The 19,610-nt window shown below is 42.1% G+C and overlaps 1 non-coding gene across 1 annotated transcript; it reads left to right on the top strand.

The window, feature by feature from the left end:
* The first annotated feature begins 3,074 nt into the window (after positions 1 to 3,074).
* Positions 3,075 to 3,181, top strand: LOC112083317. The gene has a single exon (XR_002897605.1). It is a non-coding gene; the product is annotated as a small nucleolar RNA R71 (small nucleolar RNA).
* Positions 3,182 to 19,610: the final 16,429 nt, after the last annotated feature.

Below are 19,610 nucleotides of genomic sequence, written 5' to 3'. Positions count from 1 at the left end.
AGAACTATGTTCTTGATATTTCTCTTGAACATGACTTTGGTGATTGTACTTGGTGCTCATTCTCTGTTTGAGAGCTGTCTTGCAGATGACAGAAAGAATGGCGGCCCTGGCTCAGAAAAAGAGACTCAGAAGAAGCAGAACAAGGGCAAAGCTGTGACCTCAGCAAAATCAGAGGAAACAAGCAAGAACGCCTCGAAGGGCACCAAGAGAGCAGATGAGGAACCGGCTGCAAAACGAGCAAGGAACACTGAGCTTGCACTTGTGGTGGTGCCTGATCTGGAAAAAGAAAGGGAAGCAGATAGCTGTGTCACCTGATGAGGAGAGAACTGAAACCGAAGCTGAGAGAGATGCTGAACTTGAACCAGTTCCCAAAGGTGCTCAAGAGACAAAGAAGGAGGACACGAAAGCTGAGAAGGAAGAAGACCACTTGACTACTGCGGGAGAATATTTACATCAGTTTAACAAGGCTCAGGTGACTCAAGGAAGGTTTCCTGATGTAGAACTGTTGGGCAAGCTGGAGATCCTTGAGATGTGAAGCTCATTTTTCAAATTAAATATGGGTTTGGCATCGTTCTTTGAGATGAAAGATGTGGCCTATGAGGGAATCACTCAGCAGTTCCTTGCTTCTTTGGAGGTGTACATATATGCTAAGGGAGATCCCAAGAGACTCCATGGGAATGGTTTTGGTCACATCGAGTTTGAGATCACTGCGGTTGCTTCTGAAGTGAGCTTTAGAGAGATTGATGAGATCTTTAGTTTCGTCAGAAATGAAAGCCATATGGAGAAGGTTCTGTACCCTAAATAAGAGATTGCAGTTCTGTGGGATATATAAGAGGAAAGAGCAAGACCTGTATAAGGATCCCAGCAATCAGATACGCCAACAGGGCATTGGCTTGTATGTTCTTCACTACCTACAATCCTGGAGTGATGCATTTGAACGAGATGGCACTCTTGGGGCTTCGCTTGAAACCGTTCATCACTCACACCAGGAACAAGAAAGAGTTCGAAGGTCCTTACCATGTCCCTTATCTAGGCGCCTTCTTTGCTATTCAGCTCCTTTTTTACATGCACAATGTGTGGTGTGACAGAAGAAAGAGAGGGATCCAAAGGCAGCAGAATGGGTGGATTGTGACCAAAATTTTAAGAGCCAAAGGTTTTCAGTTCCCTGAAACAAAGGCTAAGCCTAGGTTAAGAGAGAAGGCATTGGGCTCATTGGTAGGGGCGGTTGGTGGGCCAACAGGCCTAGACAGGACGTTGGGCCCTAGAGTATACGGCGTTGGGCTCACTGGTAGGGGCAGTTGGGGGCGTTCAGAGTTGATAGCCAATCCAAATGAAAGGCGGATTTGGGGTCTCATGGATTTGATAGCCGGTCTGTCTGGTTCCCGGAAGGGAAGAAGGGAGCAAGGTCTCAAAATTAGTATCAGAGCATCTGGTTAGTCAACCGGCTCTGACCCGGGTGGGGTCTTGGGACGTGGTTGAGAATTCGAGGACGAATTCCTTGGAAGTCGGGGTGAATTGTGACATCCTGAATTATATGTGAAATAGGCTTATAAGAATTGATTTGGCTACCTATGTCATCAAAGTGCACTTATTTTTTTCGGTCAAGTATCTTGAGAGAACTCCAGAGTTAAGCGTGCTTATGCTGGAGCAATCTCAGGATGGGTGACCTACCAGGAAGTAGTCTATGGTATCGTGCGAGTGAGGACAAAGCACGGGGAAATATTACGTGGTGATTGCAGGTACAGTAGACAATTCTTACGAGCATCCTGGACCAAGCAACTCCCGACCGTCAGACAGGAATGGGCCCATGGACCTAAAAAGAGGTCAACCGTCAGACAGTGGTGGGCCAATGGGCCTAAGAGAGAAGGCGTTGGGCTCACTGGTAAAGGCGGTTGGTGGGCCAACGGGCCTAGAGAGAGGATGTTAGCCCCAAATTATACGGCGTTGGGCTCCACTGGTAGGGGCAGTTGGGGGTGCTCAGAGTTGATAGCCAATTCAAATGAAAGGCGGATTTGGGGTCTCATGGATTTGATAGCATGTCCGTCTCGTTCTTGGAAGGGAAGAAATTCCAACAGAATAGACAACACATGAAAAACTGGTTCTTGCATCGAAAATCACCTTTTCTTGAGTTTTTAAAATTCTTGAGAAATTGCACCTTAAAACCGGCTTCAATGGTGAGATGGTTTCTTGGCTGAGTTGATTGCTTTACGCAGTGTTTAGCATCGTTCAAACTCATTTTCTGACCCTCTTAGCCTGAAAAATCATTGAGCCATTAGTTTTTGAGAGAACTCTGTTCTTGATATTTCTCTTGAACGTGACGTTGGTGATTGTACTTGGTGCTCATTCTCTGTTTGAGAGCTGTCTTGCAGATGACAGAAAGAACGGCTGCCCTGGCTCAGAAAAGGAGACTCAGAAGAAGCAGAACAAGGTCAAAGCTGTGAACTCAGCGAAATCAGAGGGAACAAGCAAGAACGCCTCAAAGGGCACAAACAGAGCCGATGAGGAACCGGCTGCAAAACAAGCAAGGAACACTGAGCTTGCACTTGTGGTGGTGCCTGATCCGAAAAAGAAAGGGAAGCAGATAGCTGTGTCACCTGATGAGGAGAGAACTGAAACCGAAGCTGAGAGAGAAGCTGAACTTGGACCAGTTCCCAAAGGTGCTCAAGAGACAAAGAAGGAGGACACGAAAGCTGAGAAGGAAGAAGACCACTTGACCACTGCAGGAGAATATTTGCACTTCATTGAGGCCATCTTCATTGATGTTCTCAAAGCTTGGAGAATCATTAAACTCACCAACATAGTGAATTGGTTTTTGAGAAACCACTTTCAGCTTTTCTAGTTCACTTTTTAAAACGTTTCTAGTAAGCCTTTGATCTGAGCTTGAACCCTCTGATCTGTTTGTCCTGTTATAATCCTCACCATATGTGTCATTAGACATGGCCAAATTCTCCACAAGTTCCATAGCAGATGTAATCTCTTTTGCCAAGAAATTACCATTGGAGGCTGTGTCTAATTGATTCCTTATCTGCGGTAAAGCTCCTCTATACAGTGTAGAAAGTAGATAAGTATCAGAAAAACCATGATGTGGACACTGATTGGTGTAGCTTCTAAACCTCTCCCAAGCCTCCCCAAAGCTTTCATTGTTATGTTGCTTGAAGCTTGAAATTTGGTTTCTCAGCTTAGCTGTCCTAGAAGTAGAGAAGAACTTGGATAAAAAGGCAAGCTTGCACTGGTCCCAAGTCTGTATGGAACCTCTAGGCAGGTTCTTCTCCCATTGGTGTGCCTTGTCTCCTTGACTGAATGGGAAAAGCCTAAGCTTGAAGCTATCTTTAGAGGCACCATTGATTTTGGTGAGGTCACAAACTCTGTCAAACTGGTCTAGGTGCTCCAAAGGATCCTCCATTGGCAAGCCATGAAATTTGGAGTTTTGAACCATGAGAGTTTACATCTGCTATGGAACTTGTGGATATGGCTATGGAATGATGGAAGCATGAGATTCTAGACATGATAGCTGGTTAGGGTGCTTTGGTGCTAAACTAGAAATGCTAATGACAATAATAAAACATGATTCAAATGATTTAGAAGAACTCTAATCAAGCCTTAATCTTTCCCAAGCATCAAGACACAAATCAAGTTATTTCAAATACCCAATCATCATTGGAGATCAAACAACAAGACAGCATTAAGAATCAGTTCTAAGTGATCATTCATGCAAATATCAAAACATCATCATGTGGTTAAAGCATAAACCTCTAATATAGCTCTTTCAGGAATTTCATCAAACACTTGTGGTGCATGAAAAACCCAGATTCTAGATCACAAGTGATATGCATGGATCTAGCTTAGAGAACAGCTATTTAGAGAGATGAAAGCATGGATCTAGCCCTAAGCACTCATAATCAAGCGCTTCAGCACCCTAACCTACACATCTAGAACCTCATTAAGGTGACTACTCACTAATCATACTTAACACAATCAATCCTTGGCAAGATGTGTTGTTAAGCATGATTAATGTTGGGTAATGAAGATAGAGATGATAGATAAGAAGGATTGCAGCTATAAACACACAAAAGGCCTTTGATTTCTCTTGATTCAAACTCTCAAAAAGGGATATTTCTCTTCAAAGGAGTCTTTCACAATAGAGACAAAGAAATTATAGAGAATAAAGCTTGTCCTTAGGGTAAAACCCTAAAAAAGTATCTATAGTTTCTTAAACAAACCGGGTCAGCCCGGAACAAACCGGGTCCTGACCCGGCCTTGATGGGTAAAGATGAGGTTTGCCACGGTCAGATGATTATTGGCCAGACCGTGGCAAAGTGACCGTGTCAAAGATCAAACGGTTGTTCTTGAAGAATAAGGCTGCCTCAGCTTGATTTGGAGTGTGATGCACGGCCGTGTCATGTTCTTTCTGGATTTGGACGATGATCATCTTGGTTCGCCACAGTCTTGCCTGGCCCGTGTCTTTTAAGCGTGGCAAAAGAGTGGAACATTCAGTGATTGTCATGGCCTGATCATTGGCCGTGGCATCTTGGTCGTGTCAAGTCCTTTAAGTGTTTGCCGCGGTCAGATGCAAGCCGTGTCTCTTGCTCGTGTCATTCGCAAAAGATTGGCACTCTGAAGCAGCATCTTGCCACGGTCAAGTGTAGACCGTGGCATTCTCCCCGTGTCAATCGCCGAGAGATGGCAAAATCTTGCCACGGTCAAGTATGGACTGTGGCGATATGACCGTGTCATGAGCCTTTATCTTTTTAGCAAGCTTCAGATGTTGTCACGGTTAAGTGTATGGCCGTGACACTGTAACCGTGTCAAATCCTGAGAGATGTCATATCATGCCACGGCTAAGTCCAGACCGTGGCGTAACTCACCGTGTCAGAGTATGACACTTAGCATAATTTCAACTCTTAGACGCCTGATTGACATGTCTGTCTCCCGCCTTCCAGACCTCACAGGTCACAACTCCAAATGACACCAAACCAAGTCAAAAAGAAAAATGACTCATAAAGCTCAAACGTTTCTGAAGAAACCTTTGGTGCTTGGGGAGTGTAAGGTTCCCCGGACGGCTCATCTCTGCAGTGCACTAAAACGATCAAAAAGAAGCTCTTAGACCACTGTTCACTCCGGAGATGGTATCTTTCAGAACATAGCTCTAAAAAGGACGATCTCATCTGTTCTTGAAAGAGCACTCAAAAACCTTGAATCTTCATGAAGTCCCCGACAGCTAAATCAGAATGGAAAGGCATCATCTCACGCAATCTTTGTGACTCGTCGGATCGGTCTCGAAACTGTAGCGAGACAGGCGTGCCTTCCGGTGAGCCTAACTCTCTTCTCACGACTCCAAATCAATTGATTTTACCTGTTCTGGATCCTTGACATGATCATCTCCAACATTTCTAAAGAACCTGTAAGCTAAATCGGACGTTAAAACTTTCCGGACAGGCAATCTTTCAGACGCATCGGCGTGCTACCGGAATGGATGCGAGATAGGTCTGTCTTCCGGTGGCCGTATCCTTTAGCTCGCTACTCCAAATTCATCGGTTCTAACTGTTCTGAAATCTAGATTCAATTAACTTGATTTGTTTTGAAGACCCCAGACGCTGAATCGGCCGGCAAGACCTTCCAGTAACGCGATTTCGAAGATGTATCTGCACCCGAGATTTTTGGCCGAGAACCTTGAACAGCCAGTCCGTGTTTTGGCCGAGAGATATACCCGCGGTTCATAAAAATCGCCGAGAAAAGCTTCCCGCAGTACAGGCTATCGCCGATAACCTCCAAAAGGCTGCTTTCACCATTTTTTTAAGCTCCATTCACCATTTCTTCTCTTGGCTTCATCTTTTCAGGTCTGAACTGGTTCCAAATCACCTGTAAACACTCCAAAACATGCAAGACTCACTTGGACCTAATGCAAACCTCTAAGTCCTAAAACAACACCTAAAGACCTCAAATGTATGAAATAATATATGATTTAGAATGATATACAACATAAATGATGCAAATTATGAACATATTAACTCCCCCACACTTGTCCTTTGCTTGTCCTCAAGCAAAAAGAACAAATGAGAGAAAGAGGTTGAATGCATTAATTGGGAGTTCATATTTCCTTTGAAAGAGAGAAGTGACCACTAAGAGAATTCAAGTTCATGCTCAATATGCAATGCAATAACATACTCTGATAACAACTCAACAGTAATCTCCACAAGTTCTCATATTCCTCAACTCTTTGACATTCATTAAGTTTTCTACCAAGTGGATCAAATGATGCAATTCTTAAAAGGGCAAAGTTTGGCTAGGGAGAGGTTATGAGATTAAAATGATCTCATCAATGCCTGAGTGGGTTCAATGCAGCAAAGGGATCTCTCTATGAATGATCAAACTTTGGCAGAATGCTAAAGGTAAAGAGCAACCTACGCATACAAGGGCAAGGACTCATCCCACCCCACATTCTACTCAAAGCTTTCTCACTTGCTCTCTTGCTCACTTTCTCAAGAACCTCACTTTTCACACTCATTTTTCTCTCGCTAGGGGACTTACTTTCCATTTTCACACTCAAGTCTTGGAGTTCAAACTTTACACAGCTCTTTTTCTTTTGCAACCTCTAGCCTCTTTTTCTTTCTTTTTAAAACATTTGAGCTCTTTGGTTTCTTTTCTTTTCCTTTTACTTAGAGGCTAGACTCTTTCTTTTCAAAACACTAGAGCTCACTTTCTTTAACGTAATACGAGGGATTGGAGGTGGAGCAAGATGGAGATGGCTCCATAGGTGGACTGCTCTCAGGTGAATCCGGGAGAAACACGGTGGCCGGATTGATCCAGTCTTCTTTTCCCGGTGGGAACTCTGAGTCACGAGCTGTTCAGCTTTCACTAACCTCTTCTCTTGTAACTGGTGCAGGCAAAGTGACCGAGTCTTTGTCTGGTGAGGCAAGTGCTGTGAGCTTCTTCACCTTCTTCTTTAGTTGCCTCACACAGTCGAGGAGCTTGTGAATCGTCTTGTCTTGCCATTTGCACCATTTCTGAATGCCATTAACCCTTACAGCTTCCTTCTGTGGTATCGACCTGCTCCCATTCTTCTTTCAAGAACCCTTGGCTCCTCATTTTCACAATCGTCAGCTCGAGCTTCGTTATGAGCCCTACTTGACTCGGCCTTCTCTTCAGCCGGCTCTTTACCCTTGGATCCTGTGGTTATCTTGCATTTGCGGACTGGTGGTCAACAACTGGATTGTGGAGCTGATCCTTTAGAACAATAAAGGAGACATTGTGTCTTTCTTTGAGAGTGGTGATGGCTGGGTGTGGTAGCACAACCTGAACCTTCTCATCTTGTAAGAGCTTGTAAGTGTACAAGAAATTCTCACCATTGCTTTCTTTTAAAAACCCAACCTTGATGAGAGTAGTTTCATCAATCAAATCAGACTGATATATTCATAATTTTCAGTACTTAGGATTGCATTTTTGGTCCAAATATTGAGTCTCATGCATACATTTAGGTAGTTTTCAATGCTTTTGTCCTTATAGTTGGTTTAGGATAGGAAATGCATTAGGTCCTATAGAGTCTTGCATTTTGGAGTGTTTACAGGTCATTTGGAGCAAAAAGGGAGCATTTGGGACAGAAGCCGTGGAGAGAACCTCGGGTGAATGCATCAGAACCGGACAAGTGTATAGAAGCCGACAATCCCTCTACTTCATCACCTGGAACGGAGCACATGGATTGCGATCCAGCCTTTGGTGCCTTCATCAAGATTCAAGAAGGATGAGTCTAGTTTCCGGAACGCCTGAGATTGTCCAATTTAGAGCTGTGTGCTGAAAGTTATAGCAATCAGAAGGAACACATGTCTCGAAGCCGCTAAAGGACCAAAACGACGTGCCTCAGGAAACTGGTGGAACGAAGCCCTTGCCGACGTCTGATGGACTCGAACCCTTCATCAAAGTTGTAGCTGAAGGAGACATCTGGCTCGTGGAGTTGACAAACCGAGGTTCGGACCATTGAGATAGAAGTTATGGAAGTTTTGGCTTAAGTGGCATGCATTCCTATCGACCAGAGTGTACCTCGACAGTTTGGTTGATATTTTCAACCTGGAGCGCCAAAATATTATCGACCAGAATGTCGAGGTGAAGCATGTCGATATATTTTCAGCCAGTCTTGCCGAAATAATGTCGACCAAACTATCGACCAGGTGTTTGGTCGATATTTTTGTTAAGAGAAGCTTTGTAGCCTATTGACCAGAATATTGCCATGGAGCATGTCGACATTTCTCTCGATCCAGTCCGAATTTTAGGGACTTAATGGGCCAATATCCTGTTTGTTAAGGGTTGGCCCATTAAAAAAACCCTTAGTATAAATAGTTTTGAGACATTAATGATTAAGTTAAGCTTTATTCCCTTGGTTTTCTTTGCCTCTTTTGTGAAAGACTCCTTTTGAAGAGAAATATCTGTTTTTGGAGAGTTTGAATCAAGAGAAAAAGACCTTTTTTGTGTTTAAAGCTGCAATATATCTTATCTATCATCTCTGTCATCATTTCCATCCATTAATCATGCCAATCTACTCTTCCTGCAAAGGTTTAAGAGAGATTAGTATGATTAGTGAGTAGTATAGCTTAATGAGGTTCTAGATGTGTAGGTTAGGGTGCTAAAGTGTTAGATTAGGAGTGCTTAGGTATTGATTCATCTCTCTTAAGAGCTGTTCTCTAGGCTAGATCCTTGCATATAACTTGTGATCTAGATTCTGGGAATTTCATGCACCATAAGTGTTTGATGAAATTCCTGAAAGAGCTGTATTAGAGGTTCAAGAATTTGCTGCATGATGATGTTTTGTTATTTGCTTCAGTGATCTTTTAGAACTGTTTCTTAATACTCATTGATTCATATTTCACAAATGATGATTTGGTTTGAAAATGGATTAGTGTAGAGGTTAATGCCTTCTTGAGAGGATTAATCTAGATTAGAGTTCTTAATCATTTGAATCATGTCTCATCATTGTCATTAGCATTTCTTGTTTAGCACCAAAGCACCCTAGCCAACTATCATGTCTAGAATCTCATGCTTCCATCATCTCATATTCACATCACTTGTCATTTGCTTCGTTCTTGTTTGATCATTTGTTTAGTCTTTAATTTTGTTTTAAGTTCTTAGTTGTCATTAGTCAATCAAAGCCTCATCTGTTTACTTGAATTGAGAAACTGATCACATAGCTTAGTGTCTAGCACCACATTCTTGGATTGATACCTCTTTTGTGCTACTTTGACAAGGGGATTGATAGCCCTAAAGACCCCAAAAGTCTTGTTTATCACAGACTTGATCTCAGCATCATCAAAGACAAAACCCCTTGCTTTCAAAATCTTTGTCACTAACCATCCATTGTGCAACTTAGTGAGCTTTTTCCTTTTTCCCTCACTCCAAGCAATCTCTTAGTATATCAGCATGTGGAACCCCAAGAATGTACCATCAGAAGGGATATAGTATGGGAGCCGAAACTCTCTCTTACTTTTCAAGTGGCTGATGATAGGATGTAGACCAATACCCAAGAGCTCCACATCCGCTAGGTGCACCACTCCATCATTGTGTTTCGTGAAAAACATTTGGCAAAGCACCTTGTGAGCATAGCGAATGGCTGGGTTTCTTATCCGTGAACTCTTGCATCTTCCTCCTCTGAAGCTCCCAAAAGCTATTGCGTCCCACAGAGCAGTGATCATGTGATCAGGGTAGTTGAACTTCAATGTCTCATCCTCTGCAGGTCTTGAAAAACCAAAGATTTCATCCAGTTCCTTGAAGCTCATCTGGTATGGTTTACCATTGATTGTGAACTCTATGTGCCCAAGACCATTGCCCTCTTTGATCCTCTGATCTTTGGGGCCATACCCGCAGAATTCAAGAGATGCAAGAAACTCTTGTGTCACTCCTTCATGGGTCACATCTTTCATCTCAAAGAATCCACCAAATCCCAAGTTGTTAAAATTCAGCTTAACCTCTTCAAGTAGTCCCATCTTTGTCAGCAGCTCTATATCAGGAAACTTGGTTTGCAACACCTTCACATCCTTGAACATAGCATAATAATCATCAAAAGTTGGTTCTTGGACTTGAGGTTCTGACCCTTTCTTTGGTTGTCTTAACCGGCTGTAATGCCACTTCAAGATCAATCTCGGTCACAAGTGATATGCATGGATCTAGCTTAGAGAACAGCTATTTAGAGAGATGAAAGCATGGATCAAGCCCTATGCACTCCAAATCTAGCACTTCAGCACCCTAACCTATACATCTAGAACCTCATTAAAGTGACTACTCACTAATCATACTTAACACAATCAATCCTTTGCAAGATGTGTTGTTAAGCATGATTAATGATGGGGAATGAAAATAGAGATGATAGATAAGAAGGATTGCAGCTTTAAACACACAAAAGGTCTTTGATTTCTCTTGATTCAAACTCTCAAAAAGGGATATTTCTCTTCAAAGGAGTCTTTCACAAAAGAGGCAAAGAAATTAGAGAGAATAAAGCTTGTCCTTAGGGTAAAACCCTAAAAAAGTATTTATAGTTTCTTAAACGAACTGGGTCAGCCCGGAACAAACCGGGTCTTGACCCGGCCTTGATGGGTAAAGATGTGGTTTGCCACGGTCAGATGATTCTTGGCCAGACCGTGGCAAAGTGACCAGGTCAAAGATAAAACGGTTGTTCTTGAAGAATAAGGCTGCCTCAGCTTGATTTGGATCGTGATGCATGGCCGTGTCATGTTCTTTATGGGTTTGGACGATGATCATCTTGGATTGCCACGGTCTTGCCTGGCTCGTGTCTCTTAAGCGCGGCAAAGGAGTGGAACATTCGTTGATTGTCACGGCCTGATGATTGGTCGTGGCATCTTGGTCGTGTCAAGTCCTTTAAGTGTTTGCCGCGGTCAGATGCAAGCCGTGTCTCTTGCTCGTGTCATTCGCAAAAGATTGGCACTCTGAAGCAGCATCTTGCCACGGTCAAGTGTAGACCGTGGCATTCTCCCCATGTCATTTGCGAGAGATGGCAAAACCTTGCCACGGTCAAGTATGGGCTGTGGCGATATGACTGTGTCATGAGCCTTTGTCTTTTCAGCAAGCTTCAGATGTTATCACGGTTAAGTTTATGGCCTTGACACTGTAACCGTGTCAGATCCCGAGAGATGTCATATCATGCCACGGCTAAGTCCAGAACGTGGTGTTCTCACCGAGTCAGAGTATGACACTTAGCATAATTTCAACTCTTAGACGTCGATTGACATGTCTGTCTCCCGCCTTCCGGAACTCACAGCTCACAACTCCAAATGACACCAAACCAAGTCCAAAAGAAAGATGACTCATCAAGCTCGAAATTTTCTGAAGAAACCATTGGTGCTCGGGGAGTGGAAGGTTCCCCGGACGTCTCATCTCTGCAGTGCATTTAAACGATCAAAAAGAAGCTCTTGGACCAGTGTTCGCTCTGGAAAAGGTATCTTTCCGCACATAGCTCCAAACTGGACGATCTCAGCTGTTCTGGAAAGAGCACTCAAAAAAATTGAATCTTGATGAAGGCACCCAGCAACTAAATCAGACTGAAAAGGCATCGTCTCACGCAATCTTTATGACTCGTCGGATCAGTGTTGAAACTGTAGCGAGACAGGCATGCCTTCCGGTGAGCTTAACTCTCTGCTCACGACTCCAAATCCAATGATTTTACCTGTTCTAGATCCGTGACCTGATTATCTCCAACTTTTCTGAAGACTCTGTAAGCTTAATCGGACGTTAAAACTTCCCGACATGCAATCTTTCAGACGTATCGGATTGCTACCGGAATGGATGCGAGACAGGTCTGTCTTCCGGTGGCCGTATCTTTCAGCTCGCTGCTCCAAATTCATCGATTCCAACTGTTCTGATATCTAGAATCAATTATTTTGTTGATCTTTGCCGAAGACCTCGGAGGCTGAATCGGCCGGCAAGACCTTCCGGTAACGCGATTTCGGAGATGTATTTGCACCCGAGATTTTTGGCCGAGAACCTTGAACAGCCAGTACGTGTTTTGGCCGAGAGATCTACCCGCGGTACATAAAAATCACCGAGAAAAGCTTCCCGTGGTACAGGATATCGCCGATAACCTCCAAAAGGCTGCTTTCACCATTGTTTTAAGCTCCATTCACCATTTCTTCTCCTGGTTTCATCTTTTCAGGTCCAAACTAGTTCTACACCACCTATAAAAACTCCAGAACATGGAAGACTTACTTGAACCTAATGCAAACCTCTAGGTCTTAAAACAACACCTAAAGACCTAAAATGAATAAAATAAGATATGATTTGGAATGAAAAATACAACCTAAATGATGCAAATTATGAACATATCACACATCGAGTTTGAGATCAATGGGGTTGCTTATGAAGTGAGCTTTAGGGAGATTGATGAGATCTTTGGTTTCGTCAGAAATGAAAGCCCTATGGAGAAGTTTGTGTATCCTAAATAAGAGATTGCAGATCTGTGGGATACAATTGCGTTCGTAAGATATGTCGGAGGAAAGAGCAAGACCAGCTGTATAAGGAACCCAGCCATCAGATACGCCAACAGGGCACTGGCTTGTATGTTCTTCACCACCTACAATCATGGAGTGATGCATTTGAACGAGATGGAACTCTTGGGGCTTGGCTTGAAACCTTTCATCACTCACACCAGGAACAAGAAAGAGTTCAAAGGTCTTTACAATGTCCCTTCTCTAGGCGCCTTCTTTGCTATTCAGCTCCTTTTTTACATGCAGAATGTGTGGTGTGACAGAAGAAAAAGAGGGATCCGAAGGCTGCAGAATGGGTGGATTGTGACCAAGATTTTAAGAGCCAAAGGTTTTGAGTTCCCTGAAACAAAGGCTAAGCCTTGTCTCATTGATGAAGGTTACTTAAGCAAAAGTGGGTTCTTTGAGGGAAAAGTTGGGAACCGATGGGCTTATAACTTCAAGCTACTTCAAAGAGACAATGTACAAGTCCTCTTACCCAAAGGAGCAATCACCACACTTAAAGAGAGATGCAATGTCTCTTATATTTTGCTCAAGGACCAGCTCTACAACCCATCAAGAGACCCTCCACTTCGCAAAGGCATGAAATAAGGGAAAGCCGAGTCAAGCAAGCCTTACGATGAGCCTACAGCTGCTGGTTGTGAAAATGATGAACCATGAGTTCCAGAAAGAAGAATGGGTGCAGGTCGATATCATTTTGACCCTTATGTGTGGGGTTCACCAGAGTATCATACTAGAAAGCTCTACACCAGAGTCAATGGACTTCGGCAATGGTGCAAGTGGCAAGACAAGACAATTCACAAGCTTGTCAAGTGTGTAAGGCACTTAAAGAAGAAGGTGAAGAAGCTCAAAGCGCCTGCCCCACCAGCCAAAGACTCGGCCACTTCTCCAGAACCGGTTCAAAGAGAGGAGATAGGAGAAAACTCCACAGCGTGTGCACCAGAGTTCCCACAGGGAAAATAAGTTTTGATCAGTTCGGCAACAGCTTTCCTCCCTGGTTCACCAGAAAGCAGCCCACCAATGGAGCCATCTCCATCCTGTTCCACGTCTAACCCCTCATACTATGTGAGGTCTGACCTCAGCAACTAGGTACCTTCTCCAAACCCTTTGTACATATGCATATAGATCTTATTTTTCACTTTTGCATTTTACTTGTTATGCTTTGCCCTCCTTTCTCATGCTTTTATAACACAGGGGACTGTGTTATTTAAGTGTGGGGGAGGAGTTTTATGTTTGCTAATCATGTTTCTTTGATCTTATTTTCCATTTTGAGTCTTGAGTCTCATGCATTTATGTAGTTGCATCTAAGTGCATTTAAAAAAAAACAAAAAAAAAAAATAAAAAAAATCAGAAATATTTTCACAAAAAAATGTTCATTTACATTTTTTGGATTGAGTCTAGTTGCATATTTATATAGGTTGCATCATTGCATGGGAGTAATGATAGATTTTTTCCTTGAGAGAACATCACTTTGAGAATTTAGATCTTCCATGCTTGTTGATTCTTTTATGCTTGCGAGACTTGAAATGATTTGGATCTGTGAAACAAGTTTGAATTGAACTCAGCTCTAGCAAGTGAAAACCTTTGACCCTGACTTTTAATTATCTTGTGATGCATTGTTTGAGTGAGCATTGTGGATTCTCATATACATATTTGAGCTAGAACCCGTTTTTACCACTCTTTTCCTTAGCTCAAATAGCTGAGTCCACATTTGGATCAGTTCCACACCCTGAACCAAACATTCTTTCAAACCAAAGCGTTTTGTGAGTGTTGTGAGGCCACCTTGGATCAAACTTAGCAGAAAGTGTTAGGTTTAGAGCGACAAGGGCAAGTCTCAAAGTGTCAAGTTCCATCATCAAGGAACTATTAGGTCTAGGCAGTGAATAAGTGTGCGGGAAAGGTTTCTTTAAGTTAGAGTTTTGAGAGAGAAGATTTTTAAGAGAGAAAAGGGAAAGAGTGTAAAAATGAGAGTGATGAGAAGTGAGGGTTTGAAAAGAAAATAAATCGGTTTTGGGTCTTGTGTTTTAAAGAGAAAGAGAGCTCTAAGTGTTTGAAAGAGAGATCAGAGCAGTCACATTCCCAAGGAGTGTATCCCGTTTGGAAACCCGAAAAATGATTAACCAAACCCGGTTCAGAGAAGGAAAAATCCGGGATAGTAGACAACATAATTGGTTATTTTTTTCTAATAGAGAGATGAGAGAGATTAGAAGGGGAAAATTATCTAACCTTTGAGTGAAAAGAAAAGAAAAAGAAAAGAATCCAAAACGGCTCATGTGTCTAAAAAACGAAAGTGAGAGGTTAGATAGCCCAAAATTTGAAAAGGGCTGTGTGAAAAGAAAGATCCAAAACCGAATGTCTAAAGAGAAAAAGAAAACCCTTTTTGAGAGATGAAAGTGAGTGAGAAGAGAGTTGTGAGGTTCATTGTGAGAGTGTGAGTTAGAGGCGTCTTAGCTAAGGGGAGTGAGTTGAGTCTTGCTCTTGTATGCATCGGTTGCTCCTTACCTTTAGCCTTCATTGAGAGATCCCCAATTGTATTGAACCTGCTTGTGCATTGAATGATATCATTTTAGTCTCATAGCCTCATTCTTAGCCAAACTTTTCTTGCTTGAACTTGCATCACTTGATTCACATGGTAAAGAGCTTAATGAATTTCAAAGAGTTGAGGAGTAAGAAAAACTTGTGGAGATCATTGTTGAATTTTGAGCATCAAACTAAAGTCTTGCATTGCATGTAGAATTGGCAACTTGGAATCAGAATCTCTTTGTGGTTACTTCTCTCTTCCCATAGGAAATATGAACTCCCAAGCATTCAACCTCTCTCTCTCATTTATTATTTTTGCTTGAGTAAAAGCAATGGAAAAGTGTGGGGGAGTTGATATGTTCATAAATTACATCATTTAGCTCGGATGTTTTAGTCCAAATCATGTCTTATTGCATGCATTTTATGTTTTTAGGTGTTGTTTTAGGACTTAGGGGTTTTGCATTAAGTCCCAATGAGTTTTTGCATGGTCTGGAGTCAAAACAGGTGCTTTTGAGGCTGTTTGGAGCAGGAAAGATGTGACCAGTAGTTGAAATGGTGAAGAAAAGGGTCAGAAACGGTGAATATGGCCTAAATGAGTTTATCGACAAAAGTGTGTACCGCAAGGAGGAGAATCTCGGCTAAAAATGCTGTCAGTGCATTTTTCTCAGCCAAAACCAGTATTGGGTGAAGATTTATCGGCTAAAAAGCTTACCACGGGAGGGATATCTTGGATATTTTTCTTACCGCGGTACATAAGTTCTCGGCCAAAACCTGTTCTCCCAATAAGCGCCAAAGATTTCCTGTTCGGGGAAGCTTCCGGTCCGATTAAGTTGTTGGGGTCTTCATAAAAGTTGTAGAGGATCGAGTCAGAGTTCCAGAACAGTTGGAATTACTGAATTTAGAGTAGTTAGTAGAGAGTTAAAGCCATCAGGAGACACACCTGTCTTGCTTCCATTTTAAGCCGATCCGATGAGCTTTAGAGACTACGTGGGATGATGCCTTACCAGACCGATTCAGTCTCTGAGGCCTTAATCAAGATTCAAGGTCTTTGAGTGCTCTTTCCATAACATCTGTGAGAATCCGTTTTGGAGCTATGTTCTGAGATATAACGTCTCCGGAGTAAACGCGGCTCCAAGAGCTTCTTTCTGATCGTTCCAATGCGCTGCAAAGATCAGCCGTCCTGGGAACCTTCCACTCCTCAGATGTTAATGGGTTCTTCACCAAAGTTTGAGCTGACTGAGTGATCTTTCTTTTGGATCCATTTTTAAGTCAGTTGTAGTTATGAGTTGAGAGTTATTGAGATCAGGAGACAAGCGGGTCGATACAGGCTTTTGAAAGATATGCCTGGTGCTAAGTGTTTTGGCAAGCCTCAGTGTTGTTCCCTCAACATTGTCTTATACTGAGGCCTGTTTCCGAAGCTTTTTGGTCTAAATCTCGAGCTGACTCCTCGCTCATTAAACACCGAGGCATGCATGCTGAAGAAACAAGTCTGAAAACGACTAAGTGTTGAAGCTAAGCATCTATGCGGCATGGTTTGAAATCTATCTAAGTGGGAAACTGGACCTCGGCTTCAATCCCTCGACATTACACCTCAAACTTTTACTTCCTAACCCCCTCGACCAAAGCCCCTTGGTGTGCCAACACCGAGGTGATTTCTTGCCGAAGCAAAGTGCTCTAAATCTCGAGCAAACTCCACGGCTTATGTATACCGAGGTGCAAGGTTGCCGAATGAAATGTGCCAAACCTTTACCTAACCCCACGGTGTGTATACACCGAGGCCACCTTGTCACAAGCCCAGATCAAGAACAAGTCTCTTCAACGGTCACACACGAAGATGGATCAAAGACTATGGTTCATGCATGTTCTTGGTGAGTTCTTCATTTCATCTTAGGTTCACATGCACCCCTCGGCTTCTCTACCTCGGCTTCTCTACCTCGGCTTTGGATCTTCACACAATGAGGAGCTCACCCACTTTGCCAAGAAGACCGGTTCAGTACCCGGTTTGTTCCGGGCTGACTCGCATCACTTAGCTGCACTATAAATAGTTTTAGGGCCTAAAACCCTACTTATCCTTTATCTTATCCTTTATTTTCTTAGAGAACTTGCCTCTTTTGTGTAAAACTTGCTGCTTCAATCAAGACATCTCGTTTTGCATCAGAAAATTCTTGTTCTCATCATTTCTTTTCATTAGATCAAGCTTCTAATCATGTTTAGCATCACTTCTTGCAAAAGATCAAGTGTGCTTTCCATGATTAGTGAGTAATTCCTTTATAAGGTCTTAGATAGGTAGATTAGGGTGCTAACATGTTAGATTAGAGAGTTTAGGGGCTAGATCTTGCATTATCCATTCTATAACAAACTATTCTCGATGCTAGATCCTTGAACATCAATTGTGGTCTAGATCATACGCACTTTCATGCACCAAAAGTGTTTGTTGAAATGCCTGAACCAAGTTTGTTAGAGGTTTAAATGTCTTTCATCATGATAATGATAGTTTGTTCACTTAAATGACTTATTAAACTGATTCTTAACGCTTGCTAATTCATGTTTCTCAAATAGAAATTTGGTATGAAAGAGGATTAGCATAGAAGTTTAATGCCTTCATGAGAGGATTATCTTGCTTAATGAGTTTATGTTAAATGGATTGGCTTGATTATTTGTTCATTAGATTTCTAGTCTAGTGTTGAAGCACCCTGATCCAATATCCTGTCTAAGTCCTTTGCATGATCATATCACATTCATAACCGCTTATCTTACTTGCTTTGTTTGTTTAGGGTCATCTTTATCTTGTTTAAATTCTGTTTAGCTCATTTGCTTGTCTTGTTACTTGTTTAGAACCAAAAACATCACTTGTCCTGCTTGACTTAAGATACATTGCATATATTCTAATGTCTAGAACCCACAAGATGGATTGATACCCTTTGTAATGCAAAAACAAGGGATTGGTAACCCTTCTCAAGGCTTAAAAACCTTTAGTTATCAGTTACATTCACAAGGTCAGGCAGAATATTAAAGAAGGAACTATACTTCCATGATTAGGATCAGCTAGCTGACATCTTCACTAAAGCTGCAAGTTCCAAGGTCTATGATCACATCTACAGCAAGCTTGGACTTGGGGATCTATCATATGCCTGATCTCTAGCTCTTCTGTTCCATAGACACCATACTCTTTTTTCCTTAACATAGTTTTTTACCAAGTGGTTTTCTATGTTAAGTTTTTTAATGAGGTGATGATCTATGGGCCTCCAAGCTTAGTTGAATTCTCTAAGCTTGAGGGAGAGTATAGAGCAGGCTCAAGAAATAAATTATCGACTGAAGGCTTGAGAAAAAAGGCCCAAGAAGTGATTCAGTGATGACATAGAGCCATTGGAGTGATGGAGAAAATATCTATGGAGCCATTTGAAGATAAGGAGACGTGTAAATCTGGTTTGAATTTAAACCAGGTCAGGTCGCAATCAAGGCATTTATCTCTCTGTTTTGTCTCTTGTAAAGCTGTATTACATTATCTCTTAGACCAAAACCTCTCCTTTGTCTCTCTATATTTGTTATATTTCTGAGAATGAAATAGATACACTTTGGGAATTTTATCTCGAGTTTCTCTCTTTCTCTTAATCTCATTCTTAATCATCACTTAATCTCTATTTAATTTCGCATATTTTTACACTTCCTTCCTTTCTGTCTTCTCGGGATGGTGTCGGTCATCTCGGTCGCGCTTTCCCGCGGCTTCCATGGCCTTTCTTGTGCTCTCATCTTCTTCCCGTTTGATCTCCGCATTGGCTTTCAGCATAGAATCCTCTATGGAGTGATAACACCGTATTTTCACCATTTTTATGGATCGTTTTGGAAAACTTTTTCTATGTTTTTTGTTGCTTTCAAATGTTTTTATTATGTTTTTCTAGTACTTGTAGTTTCAAGACTCTTTTCGGAAACTTCGAAAAAAACTTAACAAAATGGATAGAAGACCAGATTTCAGCTCAGAGTCAAACCGTCAGACGTTCACCCTCAAATGAAGACCTTCTGACCGTCCGATCCAGCTCAAATTTGGAGACATTAAAGATGGAACTACCAGCTTCCCAGCACACTTTACAGCATGGCAATCCAATGGTTCAATCAAAAGTTACGCGCAGAGCAAGATGTCGCATAACTAGCCGGCAAGCATTCCTACCCGCGGCCAACACCCAATTCGCACCGGTCCCGTCCTTCCCGACCGTGGAGATTGGTCTGTCCGGCCTAGAAGCCCATTTTCAAGCCCAAGTCGATTCCTTCATTTGGAGAAACCCTAAGTGACGCCCATAAATGACTTGAACACTATAGATACATGCTTTAGGAGCCCTAGACGAAGAGACATATATGCAATTTCTCTCTTAGCAGCTTTTAAGTTTTTGTCTTTCATTTTCTTAGTTTTAGGTCTAGAGAGATGGAGATCTATCTCTTGAACCCTTCTTGTTCTTTTACCATATCGATTTCAATACAGCTTTTTAATACAATGTTTTTGCTTTCTTTAATCATGTCTGAATAGTTTTATTGTTAGATTTAAGGGAATATTTGATGGGGGCTATACATGTTTGATGAAGTTCCATTAGCTATTGAAACCGAATCCTAGAACTTTTCTTC

The sequence above is a fragment of the Eutrema salsugineum genome, unplaced genomic scaffold, assembly GCF_000478725.1.
Source record: "Eutrema salsugineum unplaced genomic scaffold, Eutsalg1_0 scaffold_7, whole genome shotgun sequence".
Lineage (NCBI taxonomy): Eukaryota > Viridiplantae > Streptophyta > Magnoliopsida > Brassicales > Brassicaceae > Eutrema > Eutrema salsugineum.
The sequence above is the reverse complement of the archived record's forward strand: the minus strand, read 5'-3'. Positions and strand labels throughout refer to the sequence as shown.